The following is a 13,093-nucleotide window of genomic DNA, read 5'->3' on the forward strand; positions in this document are numbered from 1 at the left end:
AACCATCTCTCCTTCAATTCTGAATAAAAACTTAGCTGGGTAGAGTATTCTTGAATGGAAGTTTTTCTGTGCAGCTCTTTAAATATGTCCGTCAACTTGCTTCTGGCTTACAAAGTGTTAGATAAATCAGTTGATAGTCTTATGAGGATTCCCTTGGATGTCATTCTGTCTCTTGATGCCTTTTTAAGATTCTTTAACTTTTGCCATTCCTATCAAATTATGTCTTGGTATGGATATTTTTGCATTCCTCTTGTGTGGGACTCTGTATTTCCTGGACCTGGACATCTGTTTTCTTGCCCAGGTCAAGGATGTTTTCAGGAATTATTTCTTCAAGTAAGGTTTGCTTTTCTGTTTTTTTGTTTTTTAGTTTTTTTGTCATTCTCTCTGTCTCTCCCTCTTATCTCTCCTTCTTGGACCTCTGTAATATGAACGTTTATATACTTGATGTTTTCCCAGAAGTCTCTTTAAACTATCTTCGTTTAAAACTTCTTTTTTCATTTTGCTTTTGTGATTGGGTGATTTCCACTATTTTGTCTTCCAGATCATTCATCTGTTCTTCTGTATCATCAAACCTATTTACACTTTGTAGTATATTTTTCATTTTAGTTATCATATTCTATAGCTATGATTGGTTCTTTCTTATTGAAGTGTAATTGGCACCCAATGTTACATTAGTTTTAGGTGTACAAAATAGTTATTCAGCAAATCTATACTTTATGCTCACCACAAGTGTAGCTACTATCTGTCACCATGTAACACTATTACAGTACAATTAACTATATTCCCTATGCTGTACCTTTCACCCTCATGACTTATTTATTCCATTAATAGAAGCCTGTACCTCCCACTCCTTTTCATCCGTGTTGCCCATGTTGCCCAACTTCCCACACCTTTCCCTTCTGACAAACATAAGTTTGTTCTCTGGATTTATGAGTTTGTTTCTGCTTTTCATTAGTGTTTTTTTTTTTTTTAAGATTCCACAGATAAGTGAAATCATATTTGTTATTCTCTGTCTGACTTATTTGACTTAGCATAATACCCTCTAGGCCCATCCATATTGTTTCAAATGGCAAGATCTCATCCTTTCTTATATCTGAATAATAGTTCATTGTATATATATGTACCACATCTTCTTTACTCATTCATCTATCAATGAACATGTTGGTTGCTTCTATTTCTTGGCTATTGCAAATAGTGCTGCAATAAACATAGGAATGCATATATCTTTTTGAATTAGTGTTTCCTTCACTTTAGGATAAATACCCAGTAATAGAATGACTGGGTCCTGTGGTACTTATATTTTTAATTTTTTGTGAAACTTCCATATTGTTTTCCACAGTGGCTGCATCGACTTATATCCCTTCATTGATTCTTTCTTATATTTCCTAAGTCCTTGTTGAAGTTCTAACTGTGCTCCTCTGCTCTTCTCCTGAGTTTGATAAGCATTTTTATGATTCTTACTTTGAATTTTTTATTAGGTAAATTGCTTATCTCCATTAGGTTCCCCCCTTCCCTTTGTGGTTTTATCTCATTCTTTCTCTTGAAACATAGTCCTCCATCTACTCCTTTTGTTTGACTTTTTATGTTTTTTTTTTTTCCTAAAAATAGGCAGAACAGGTATCTCTCCCAATCCTGAAGGAGTGGCTTTGTGTAGTAGTAGTGTTCCCTGTGTACATGGCATATGACCGATAGCTTTGTCAGCAGTATAGGTCATTGAGTTCCCAGGCCTTGTTGTATCACAGCCAGCTTGCCAGGACAGCTGTAGGCAGAGCATGTATGGGCCAGGTTGTTCTGGTGCAATGCACACCAGAACCACCTTGATGGGACAACTTGGGGTAGAGTATACATGGGATGAGTTGTCCCTGCATGTGTTGTGCCAGGACCTCATTGATGGGATGGCTGTAGCATCAGTGGACACAGGCTGGGGTCCCAGGGTCCACTTCATCAGGACCACATTGACAAGGTGGTTGGAGCATGTGCAGAGGTCCCAGTGTGGCATACCTTGGCCACCATGACTGGAAAGTTGGGTGAGATTAAGAACAGGGGTTCTTGGCCATGTGTCATCTCAGAGTTGTCTTGGCAGGACAGCTGGGGCTGGAGCAGGCATAGGCAGGAGTTGTCCCAGGTTCATTGCCCTGGGGATACCCTGGCAGGACAACTGGAGTTGGATAGCTGTGGGCTAGGGGTTATTGGGGCATGCCATGCTTGCCAGGATGGCTGGGTTGAGTGCAGGCCAGAGGGGCCCCAGAAAGTACCATGCTGGGACAGCCTTGGTGGGATAGAGGAAGCTACTGTAAGCAAGGGGCCTTGGACTGGCTGGAGTGGCCCTAGAGTGCCAGCTGAAATGCTTGGACTCTGCTCCCATCTGTACTATCAAGATGCAAGGAGAATGTTTAAAAAAAAAAAAAAGGTGGCACTGACTGGCACCTCTGACCCTAGAGAGAGTTCCGAAAGTTCCCCAACCATTTGGTAGAGGTTCTAGGGTTAAATGGATTTTCTTCACTTACAGTCCAATTGCCCTTCAAACCAAGAGGTTTTATTTTTAATGTATTTTTTAAAGTAATATTGTCCCAACGTGCTTAGTAACCTAAACATTATATTTTAGCTTTGCCTATTTAAAGAAAAATTTTTAGATTTCTTTTAAATGCCTCTTAGTTTATAGAGTCCTCTCCCTTTCATTTGCTGATGACTTATCTGTTGAAGAATTCAGGATATGTGACATAAAAATTTTCATGTGGTCTGGATTTTTCTGATTTCATATTCTTGGTGTGGCTCCGCACTTTTGTGTCCTTGATATTTCCTGAAATTGACAGCTAGACTTAAAGGCTTGATCAAACTCGTATTTGATCTCTTTGGCAAGACTTTAGGCAGCTTTCTATTTTCCCACCAGGAAACATACTATGTGTTGTCTCTCTTTTTAAGATGCCTGCAGCCACTGATTCAGATGGCCTAGATCCATTAATTCATTATAAATTGCAATCTGGGCAGCTGGGTGGCTCAGTCAGTTAAACATCTGCCTTCAGCTCAGGTCATGATCCCAGAGTCTTGAGATTAAATCACACATCAGGCTCCCTGCTAAGCAGAGAGTCTGCTCCTCCCTCTACCCCTCCCCCCTGCTTGTGATCTCTCTCAAATAAATCAATCTTAAAAAAGAAAAGAAGTTGCAATCTTTTTATTTACTGGGATAAGTTTATAAAGACACACTTTCTTCCTCTACTATGGGCTACCCATAGTCAGTTCATGTAAGAAATGCACAATAAATGCTTGATTCTTTCCCTTCATTTCCTGGTTTTGAGAACAAATAGTTGATTCCCTGTTACTCTTTGAAACTGATCACTTAATTTCTTTTTTAAAAAAATCATAGTGAACTTTTGGATTTAAAAGTGTTATAAGGTTTTTTCTTCAAATAGACTGGCTTATTTTACTTAATTGAAATAAAGTTGACATACAATATTAGGTGGTTTCAGGTGTACAACACAGTGTTTCAACAATTCTACACACTACACGATGCTCACCTACATAAGTATAGTTGCTATCTCTTCATCATAAAAAGTTATTAAAATATTATTTATTACATTGTATTGTACTTTTCATCTCTGTGACTTATTTATTTTATAACTGGAACTTTATACCTCTTATCTCCTTCACCTGTTTCACCTATCCTCCCACCACCCTTCCATGTGCAACCACCAATTTCTTCTTGCATTTCTGAGATTGTTTCTGGTTTGGTTTGTTTTTCAGATTCCACATATAACAAATCATATGGCATTTGTGTTTCTTACTGTGTGACTTATTTCACTTAGCATGATACTCTCTAGGTCCATCCATGTTGCTGCTAATGTTAAGATTTTATTTTTATGACTGAGTAATAGTCTCTGTGTGTGTGTGTATCACATCTTCTTTACCCATTCATCTATTGGTGAACACTACGTTGATGTGAAGTCTTGGCTATTGTAAATAATGCTGCAATAAACATGGGCTACATATATCTTTTTGAATTAGTGTTTTTATTTCCTTCAGGTAAATACCAAGATGTGGAAATACTTAGTCCTTTGGTATTTCAATTTTTAGTTTGTTGAAGAACCTCCATACTGTTTTTTATATCAACTACACCAATTTACCTTGCCACCAACAGTGTACAAGGGTTCCCTCTTATTCAAATCAATGCTAACACTTGTTATTTTTTTGTCCTTTTGACACTAACCATTCCAACTGCCATGAAGTAGTATCTCACTGTGGTTCTGATTTGCATTTCAATGATGATTAATCACGTTGAGCACATTTTCATAGATCTGTTGGAGTCATCTGTGTGTTGTCTGTGTGTCTATCCATGTTTTAATCTAAGTGCTTATTTAATCAGTGTTGAGTTGTAGGAGTTTTTTGGTTTTTTTGTTTGTTTGTTTGTTTTTAAGATTTTATTTCATTGAGAGAGAGAGTGTGGGGGGGAGAACACAGAGGGAGAGTGAAAGGGAGAAGCAGACTAAACCCGCTGAGCAGAGAGCCTGATGTAGGACTCTATTCCCAGACCCTGGGATCATGACCTGAGCCAAAGCCAGATGCTTAACTGACAGAACCATCCAGGCACCTGAGTTGTGGGAGTTTTTAATATATTTTGGATATTAACCATTTTTTTGGATATATCATTTGCCAATATTTTCTTCCATTCAGTAAGTTGCCTCTGGGTTTTGTTGATGGTTTCCCTCACTATGCAAAAAAGCTTTATGGTTTCATGTAGTTATGGTAGTTATTTGTGTTTTGTTTTTTCTACCCTTGCCTAAGGAGGTAGATCCAGAAAATTTTTGCTAGGGAAAAGGTCCAAGAGTTTACTGGCTATGTTTTGTTTTGTTTTTTTTAAAAGGAGTTTGATGGTCTTGGATCTTATGTTTAGTTCTTTAATCCATTTAGAGTTTGTTTTTGTATATGGTGTAAGAAAGTGGTTCAGTTTCTTTCTTCTGCATGTAGATACCCAGTTTTTCCAATACCATTTGTTGAAGAGAATGTCTATTAACTACTGTATACTCCTGCCTCTTTTGTTATAAACTGATTGACCCTATAAATGTGGGTTTATTTGGGGGTTCTCTGTCCTGTTCCATTAATCCACATGTCTATTGTTGTGCCAGTACTATTTTGATTACTCTTAACGTTTTAGTGTAGTTTGAAATTTGGGATTGTGATACCTCCTGCTTTGTTCTCCTTAAGAGAGCTTCAGCTATTTGGGGGTCTTTGTGGGTCTTTAAAATGTTATACTTTGTTCTAGTTTTGTGAAAAATGCCATTGGCATTTTGATAGAGATTGCATTGGATCTGTAGATTGCTTTGGGTAGTACGGATATTAACAATATTAATTGTTTCATACCATGAGTATAGTATATCTATTTGTGTCATCTTCAGTTTCTTTCATCAATGTCATAGTTTTCAGAATACAGTACTTTCACCTTCTTGGTTAAATGTAGTCCTAGATATTATTTTTGATGCACTTATAAGTGGGATTTTATTAATTTCTCTGTCTTCTAGTTTGTTATTAGTATATAGAAATACAAGTCTGCATATTAATTTTGTATCCTGCAACTCCTTTATCCTGCAATTTACCCTCAATATAGTTATTAGTTCTAGTAAGGTTTCATTGGAGTCCTTAGGGTTTTCTATATATAGTATCATGTCATCTGGAAATAGTGAAGTTTTACTTCTTCCTTACTAATTAAATGGTTTTTTCTCTCTTTTACCTGTCAATTTCTGTGGCTAGGATTTCCAGTACTATGTTGAATGAAAGTGGCAAGAGTGGACATCCTTGTTTATTCTAGGTTTTAGAGAAAAAGCTTTCAGCTTTTGATCATTGGGAATGACTTAGTTGTGTGTTTGTCATATATGGCTTTTCTTATGTTTTGATATATGCCCTCTAAACCCATTTTGTGACAGTTACTTTCATAAGTAGATATTGTATTTCATCTAATGGTTTTTCTGCATCTCTTGAGATGACCATGTGATATTTACCTTTCATTTCATTAACATTGTGTATTATGTTGATTGAACTTGATCAACACCTGACTCTCTGGAATAAATTTCATTTGACTGTCGTAGATGATCCTTTTAAGGTATTTTTGGATTTTGTTTGCTAATATTTTATTGAGGATTTTTAAATTTTTTATTAACATATAATGTATTATTTGCTTCAGAGGTACAGGTCTGTGAATCATCAGTCTTAAACAATTCACAGCACTGAACATAGCACATACCCTCCCCAATGTCCATAACCCAGCCACCCTATCCCCTCCTCCACCCCCAGCAACCATCAGTTTATTTTTTGAGATTAAGAGTCTCTTATGGTTTGTCTCCCTCCTGATCCCATCTCATTTCATTTTTCTCCCTCCCTACCACCCATGACCCCCTTCCCTACCTCTTAAGTTCTTCATATCAAAGAGATCATATGATAATTGTCTTTCTCTCATTGACTTATTTCACTTAGCATAATACCCTCTAGTTCCATCCATGTCATTGCAAATGCAAGATTTCTTTTGATGGCTGCATAGTATTTCATTGTGTGTGTGTGTGTGTGTGTGTGTATACACACACAACATCTTCTTTATCCCTTCATCTGTTGATGGACACCTAGTTTCTTTCCATAGTTGGCTATTGCGGATATTGCTGCTATAAACATTCGGGTGCACATGCCCCTTCGGATCACTACATTTGTATCTTTAGGGTAAATACCCAGTAGTGCAATTGCTGGGTCATAGGGTAGCTCTATTTTCAACTTTTTGAGAAACCTCCATTTTGTTTTCCAGAGTGGCTGCACCAGCTTGCATTCCCATCAACAGTGTAGGAGGGTTCCCCTTTCTCCACATCCTCACTAACATCTATCGTTTCCTGACTTATTAATTTTAGCCATTCTGACTAGTGTGAGGTGGTATCTCACTGTAGTTTTGAGTTGTATTTCTCTCAAACCGAGTTATGTAGAGCACTTTTTAATGTGTCTTTTGGCCTCTTGGATGTCTTTGAAGAAATGTCTGTTCATGTCTTCTGCCCATTTCTTGATTGGATTATTTGTTCTTTGGGTGTTGAGTTTGCTAAGTTCTTTATAGATTTTGGGTACTAGCCCTTTATCTGATATGTCATTTGTGAATTTCTTCTCCCATTCTGTCAGTTGTCTTTTGGTTTTGTTGACTGTTACCTTTGCTGTGCAAAAGCTTTTAATCTTGATGAAGACCCAATAGTTCATTTTTGCCCTTGCTTCCCTTGCTTTTGGCAATGTTTCTAGGAAGAAGTTGCTGCAGCTGAGGTCGAAGAGATTGCTGCCTGTGTTCTATTCAAGGATTTTGATGTATTCCTGTCTCACATTGAGGTCTTTGATCCATTTTGAGTCTATTTTTGTGTATTGTGTAAGGAAATTGTCCAGTTTCATTTTTCTTCATGTGGCTGTCCATTTTTCCCAACACCATTATTTTGAAGAGATTGTTTTTTTCCACTGGACATTCTTTCATGCTTTGTCGAAGATTAGTTGACCATGGAGTTGAGGGTCCATTTCTGATCTCTCTATTTCTATTCCACTGATCTCTGTGCTGTTTTTGTGCCAGTACCATACTGTCTTGATGATGACAGCCTTGTAATAGAGCTTGAAGTCTGGAATTATGATGGCACCAACTTTGGTTTTCTTTTTCAACATTCTCCTGGCTATTTGGGGTCTTTTCTGCTTCCATGTAAATTTTAGGATTATTTGTTCCATTTCTTTAAAAAAATTATATTTTGATAGGGATTGTATTAAATGTGTAGATTGCTTTAAGTAGCATTGATATTTTCACAATAATTGTTCTTCCAATCCAGGAGCATGGAATGTTTTTTCCTTTCTTTGTGTCTTCCTCAATCTCTTTCATGAGTAATTTATAGTTTTCTGAATACAGACTCTTTGCCTCTTTGGTGAGGTTTATTCCTAGATATCTTATGGTTTTGGGTGCAGTTGTAAATGGGATCAACTCCTTAATTTCTCTTTCTTCTGTCTTGCTATTGGTGTGTAGAAATGCAACCAATTTCTGTGCATTGATTTTATACCCCGCCTCTTTACTGAATTCCTGTATGAGTTCTAGCAGTTTTGGAGTGGAGTCTTTTGGGTTTTCCACATAAAGTATCATATCCTCTGCAAAGAGTGAGAGTTTGACTTCTTTGCTGATTTGGATGCCTTTATTTCTTTTTGTTGTCTGATTGATGAGGCTAGGACTTCTGGTACTATGTTGAATAGCTGTGGTGATATTGGACACCCCTGTTGTGTTCCTGACCTTAGTGGAAAAGCTCTCAGTTTTCCCCCATTGAGAATGATATTCACTGTGGGTTTTCATAGATGGCTTTGATGGATTGAGGTACGTACCCTCTATACCTACATTATGAAGACTTGATCAAGAAAGGAGGCTGTACTTTGTCAAATGCTTTTTCAGCATCTATTGAGAGTATCATACGGTTCTTGTTCTTTCTTATATTAATGTATTGTATCACATTGATTGATCTGTGGATGTTGAACCAACCTTGCAGCCTAGGAATAAATCCCACTTGGTTGTGTTGAATAATCCTTTTAATATACTGTTGGATCCTATTGGCTTATATTTTGGTGAGAATTTTGCATCTGTGTTCATCAAGGATATTGGTTTGTAAGTCTCCTTCTTGACTGGGTCTTCGTCTGGTTTGGGGATCAAGGTAATGCTGGCCTCATAAAATGAGTTTGGAACTTTTCCTTCCATTTCCATTTTTTTGAACAGTTTCTGGTAAATAAGTATTAATTCTTCTTTAAATGTTTGGCAGAATTCCCCTGGGAAGTAGTCTGGCCCTGGGCTCTTGTTTTTTGGGAGATCTTTTGATGACTGCTTCAATCTCCTTACTGGTTATGGGTCTGTTCAGGTTTTCTGATTCTTCCTGGATCAGTTTTGGTAGTTTATATGTCTCTAGGAATACATCATTTCTTCCAGATTGTCAAATTTATTGATGTATAGTTGCTCATAATATGTTCTTGTAATTGTTTGTATTTCTTTGGTGTTAGTTGTGATCTCTCCTCTTTCATTCATGATTTTATTTATTTGGGTCCTTTCTCTTTTCTTTTTGAGAAGTCTGGCCAGGGGTTTATCAATCTTATTAATTCTTTCAAAGAACGAGCTCCTAGTTTCATTGATTTGTTCTACTTCTTTTTTGGTTTCTGTTTCATTGATTTCTGCCCTGATCTTTATTATTGCTCTTCTCCTGCTGCGTTTAGGCTTTCTTTGCTGTACTTTCTCTAGCTCCTTTAGGTGTAGGGTTAGGTTGTATACTTGAGACCTTTCTTGTTTCTTGAGAAAGGTTTGTATTACTATATACTTTCCTTTCTGGACTACCTTTGCTGTGTCTCAAAGATTTTGAATAGAGTGTTTTCATTTTCATTTGTTTCCATGAATTTTTAAAATTCTTTAATTTTCTTGTTGACCCATTCATTCTTTAGTAAGATGCTCTTTAGCCTCCATGTATTTGAGTTCTTTCTAACTTTCCTCTTGTGGTTGAGTTCTAGCTTCAGAGCATTGTTGTCTGAAAATATGCAGGGAATTATCCCAATCTTTTGATACCAGTTAAGACCTAATTTGTGACCCAGGATGTGAGCTATTCTGGAGAATGTTCCATGTGCACTATAGAAGAATGTGTATTCTGTTGCTTTGGGATGGAATGTTCTGAATATAATTGTAATGTCCATGTGGTCCAGTGTGTCATTTAAAGCCTTTATTTCCTTATTGATCTTTTGCTTAGATCATCTGTCCATTTCAATGAGGGAGTGTTAAAGTCCCCTACTATTATTGTATTATTGTCGATGTGTTTCTTTGATTTTATTATGAATTGGTTTATGTAATTGGCTGCTCCCATGTTAGAGGCATAGATATTTAAAATGTTAGATCCTCTTGCTGGACAGACACTTTAAGTATGATATAGTGTCCTTCCTCAACTCTTATCATAGTCTTTGGCTTAAAATCTAATTTATCTGATATAAAGATTGCCACCTCAGCTTTCTTTTCATGTCCATTAACATGGTAAATTGTTTTCCACCCCCTCACTTTACATCTGGAGATATCTTTGGGTCTAAAATAAGTTTCTTGCAGACATCATATCAATGGATCTTGTTGGTTTTTTTTATCCATTCTGATACCCTGTGTCTGTTGGTTGGGGCATTTAGCAATTTACATTCAGGATAACTATTTAAAGACATGAATTTAGTGCCACTGTATTGCCTGTAAGGTGACTGTTATTGTATATTGTCTCTGTTCCTTCTTGGTCTGTTACTTTTAGGCTCTCTCTTTGTTTAGAAGACCCCTTTCAATATTTCCTGTAGTGCTGGTTTTGATATTTGAAAATTCTTTTAGTTTTTTGTTTGTCCTGGAAGCTTTTTATCTCTCCTTCTATTTTCAATGATAGCCTAGCTGGATATAGTATTCTTGGCTGCATATTTTTCTCATTTAGTGCTCTGTTTATATCATGCCAGTCCTTTCTGACCTTCCAGGTCTCAGTGGATAGGTCTGCTACCAATCTAATATTTCTACTATTGTTATTACAGACCTCTTGTCCTGAGCTGCTTTCAGGGTTTTTCTCTTTGTTACTGAGACTTGTAAGTTTTACTATTAGATGACAGGGTGTGGACCTATTTTTATTGATTTTTGAGGGTTGTTCTCTGTGCCTCCTGGATTTTGATGCTTGTTCCCTTAGCCAAATTAGAGACATTCTGTGCTCTAATGTGCTCCAGTATACCTTCTGCCCCTCTCTCTTTCTTCTTCTTCTTCTGGGATCCCAATTATTCCAGTAGTTTTGTCTTATGGTATCACTTGACTCTCAAATTCTCCCCTTATGGTCCACTACTTTTTTGTCTCTCTTTTTCTTAGCTTCTTTATTTTCCATCATTTGGTCTTGTATATCACTAGTTCTCTCTTCTGCCTCATTTATCCTAGCAGTAAGAGCCTCCATTTTTTATTGTACCTCATTAATAGCTTTTTTTTTATTTCAACTTGGTTATATTTTAGTTCTTTTATTTCTCCAGAAAGGGATTTTATTTCTCCAGAAAGGGAGTCTCTAGTATCTTCCATGCTTTTTTCAAGCCCAGCTAGCACCTTAATAATCATCATTCTGAACTCTAGTTCTGACATATTACTAATCTGTACTGATTAGGTCCCTAGCCATCAGTACTGCCTCTTGTTCCTTTTTCTTTTTTTCCCAGATAAGAATAAATGAATGAGAGAACAAAATACTGAAAGTGTAGCAATGATCCCAGAAAGATATATACTAACCAAATCAGAAGAGACCCAAAACTGGGGGGAGAAGAAAGGAGGGAAAAAAGAAATATATATATATTAGACTGGTAAAAAGAACAGAGACACACACTTGATTTTGGGTGTATTTTGGTCTGTTAGAAGAAACTATCGCCCAAAATTTTAAAGAAAGAAAAACTCATATATTTACAAAAATAAGGGTAAACACGATGAAGGGATAGAATATGACCATAAAGATGAAAATTTAAAAAGATTCTAAAAAGGGAATTGATAAGATAAGAAGTTGGTTGGAAAAAAAAAAAAACACAAAAAACAAAAAAAGAGGGAAGAATGTGATCAGGCTGGAGACTAGAACAAAGCCATGAGCTAGATTTAGGGTATATTTTGATATATTAGAAGAAACTGTATCCCAAAATTTTAAAGAAAGAAAAACCTATATGTATACAAAACATAAGTTTAGATACAATGAAGAGATAGAATATGACTATAACAATGAAAACTTAAAAAGATTTTTAAAAAGGTATTGATAAGATAAAATAGTTTTAAAAACGTTAAAATAGGAAAGAGGAAAAATATTTAAAAAATAGAATAAGAAAAAAAAATTAAAAATTTAACTTTGAAAGTCTAAAGAATCATGGGAAAAAAGGCATGAATTCTATGTGTTACTTTCCCTTAGCTCTGGAGTTCCACAGTTCTCATTGATTGATGAACTTGGTCTTGGCTGAATCTTCTTGCTAATCTTCTGGGTGAGGGGCCTCCTTGCAGTGATTCTCAAATGTCTTTGCCTGAGGCAGAATTGCATCACCCTTGCCAGGGGCCAGGAGCAATCTGCTCAGTTTTGCTCTTGGTAGCTTTTGTTCCCTGAATGCTTTCCGTACAGCTTTGAGGGATGCAAATGAAAATGGTGGCCTCCCAATCTCCAGCCCCATAGGAGCCTAGAGCTCAGGGCCCCACTCCTCAGTGCGCCCTCAGAGAAAAGCAGTCAGTCACTCCCATCTCCCTAGTCTCCAGCCGCACTCTGTGCTCACCCAGCCTGTGACCAAGCATTTCTGTCTCTGGTGCACAGCCTGTTTGGGGTCTCCAAACCCAGCAGATTCCTGCAGCGTGCTGTTGTGCTGCTCCTCCCAGAGGAGGAAGGAGGGGGTCTTCCTGGATCTGCTACCTGTGGGGTCCCTGCTTGAAGAGAAGTGGTCTGATTGTGCCTCAGATCATGCTTTGAGGTAATCCCGAACTGAGTGCTCACTCCTTGGCTCTGTCTCTGTAGTTGGCTTCCCTCCTCTGGTACCTGGGAGGTCTGCCGCACTCAGACACCCCTGGTCCTTTTGTGGCCCCACGGGTCCTGAGACCACACTGTCCCCACGAGGGCTCCACCCCCGGCTTAGCCTCTGGAGTGACATCCCTCAGCGGAAGCAGACTTCTAAAATTTCTGAATTTGTGCTCTGCTGCTCTATTGCTTGCCAGGAGCTAGCCCCTGGCCCCCGCTGTCTATCTTCCCACCTATTGCCTCAGATTCACTTCTCTGCACCTCTTACTTTCCAGAGAGTGGTCAATTTTCTGTTCCTAGAATTGCTACTCTTCTTCGATCACCTGTTGAGTTTGTAGGTGTTCAGAATGGTTTGATAACTATCTAGCTGAATTCCTAGGACCCAATGATATTTAGGTCTCCTACTCCTCTGCCATCTTGCTCCTCTCCCTTTATTAAGGATTTTTACATTTTATAGTATTCAGGATATTAACATGTAATTTTCTTTCATTGTGATGTCCTTGTGTGACTTTAGTATCAGTGTAATTTGTCTTCATAAGATTAATTTGGAAGATTTCCTTCCTCTTCTATGTTTT

This window comes from Enhydra lutris, unplaced genomic scaffold (genome assembly GCF_002288905.1).
Source record: "Enhydra lutris kenyoni isolate GAN:26980312 unplaced genomic scaffold, ASM228890v2 scaffoldscaffold1, whole genome shotgun sequence".
NCBI lineage: Eukaryota > Metazoa > Chordata > Mammalia > Carnivora > Mustelidae > Enhydra > Enhydra lutris.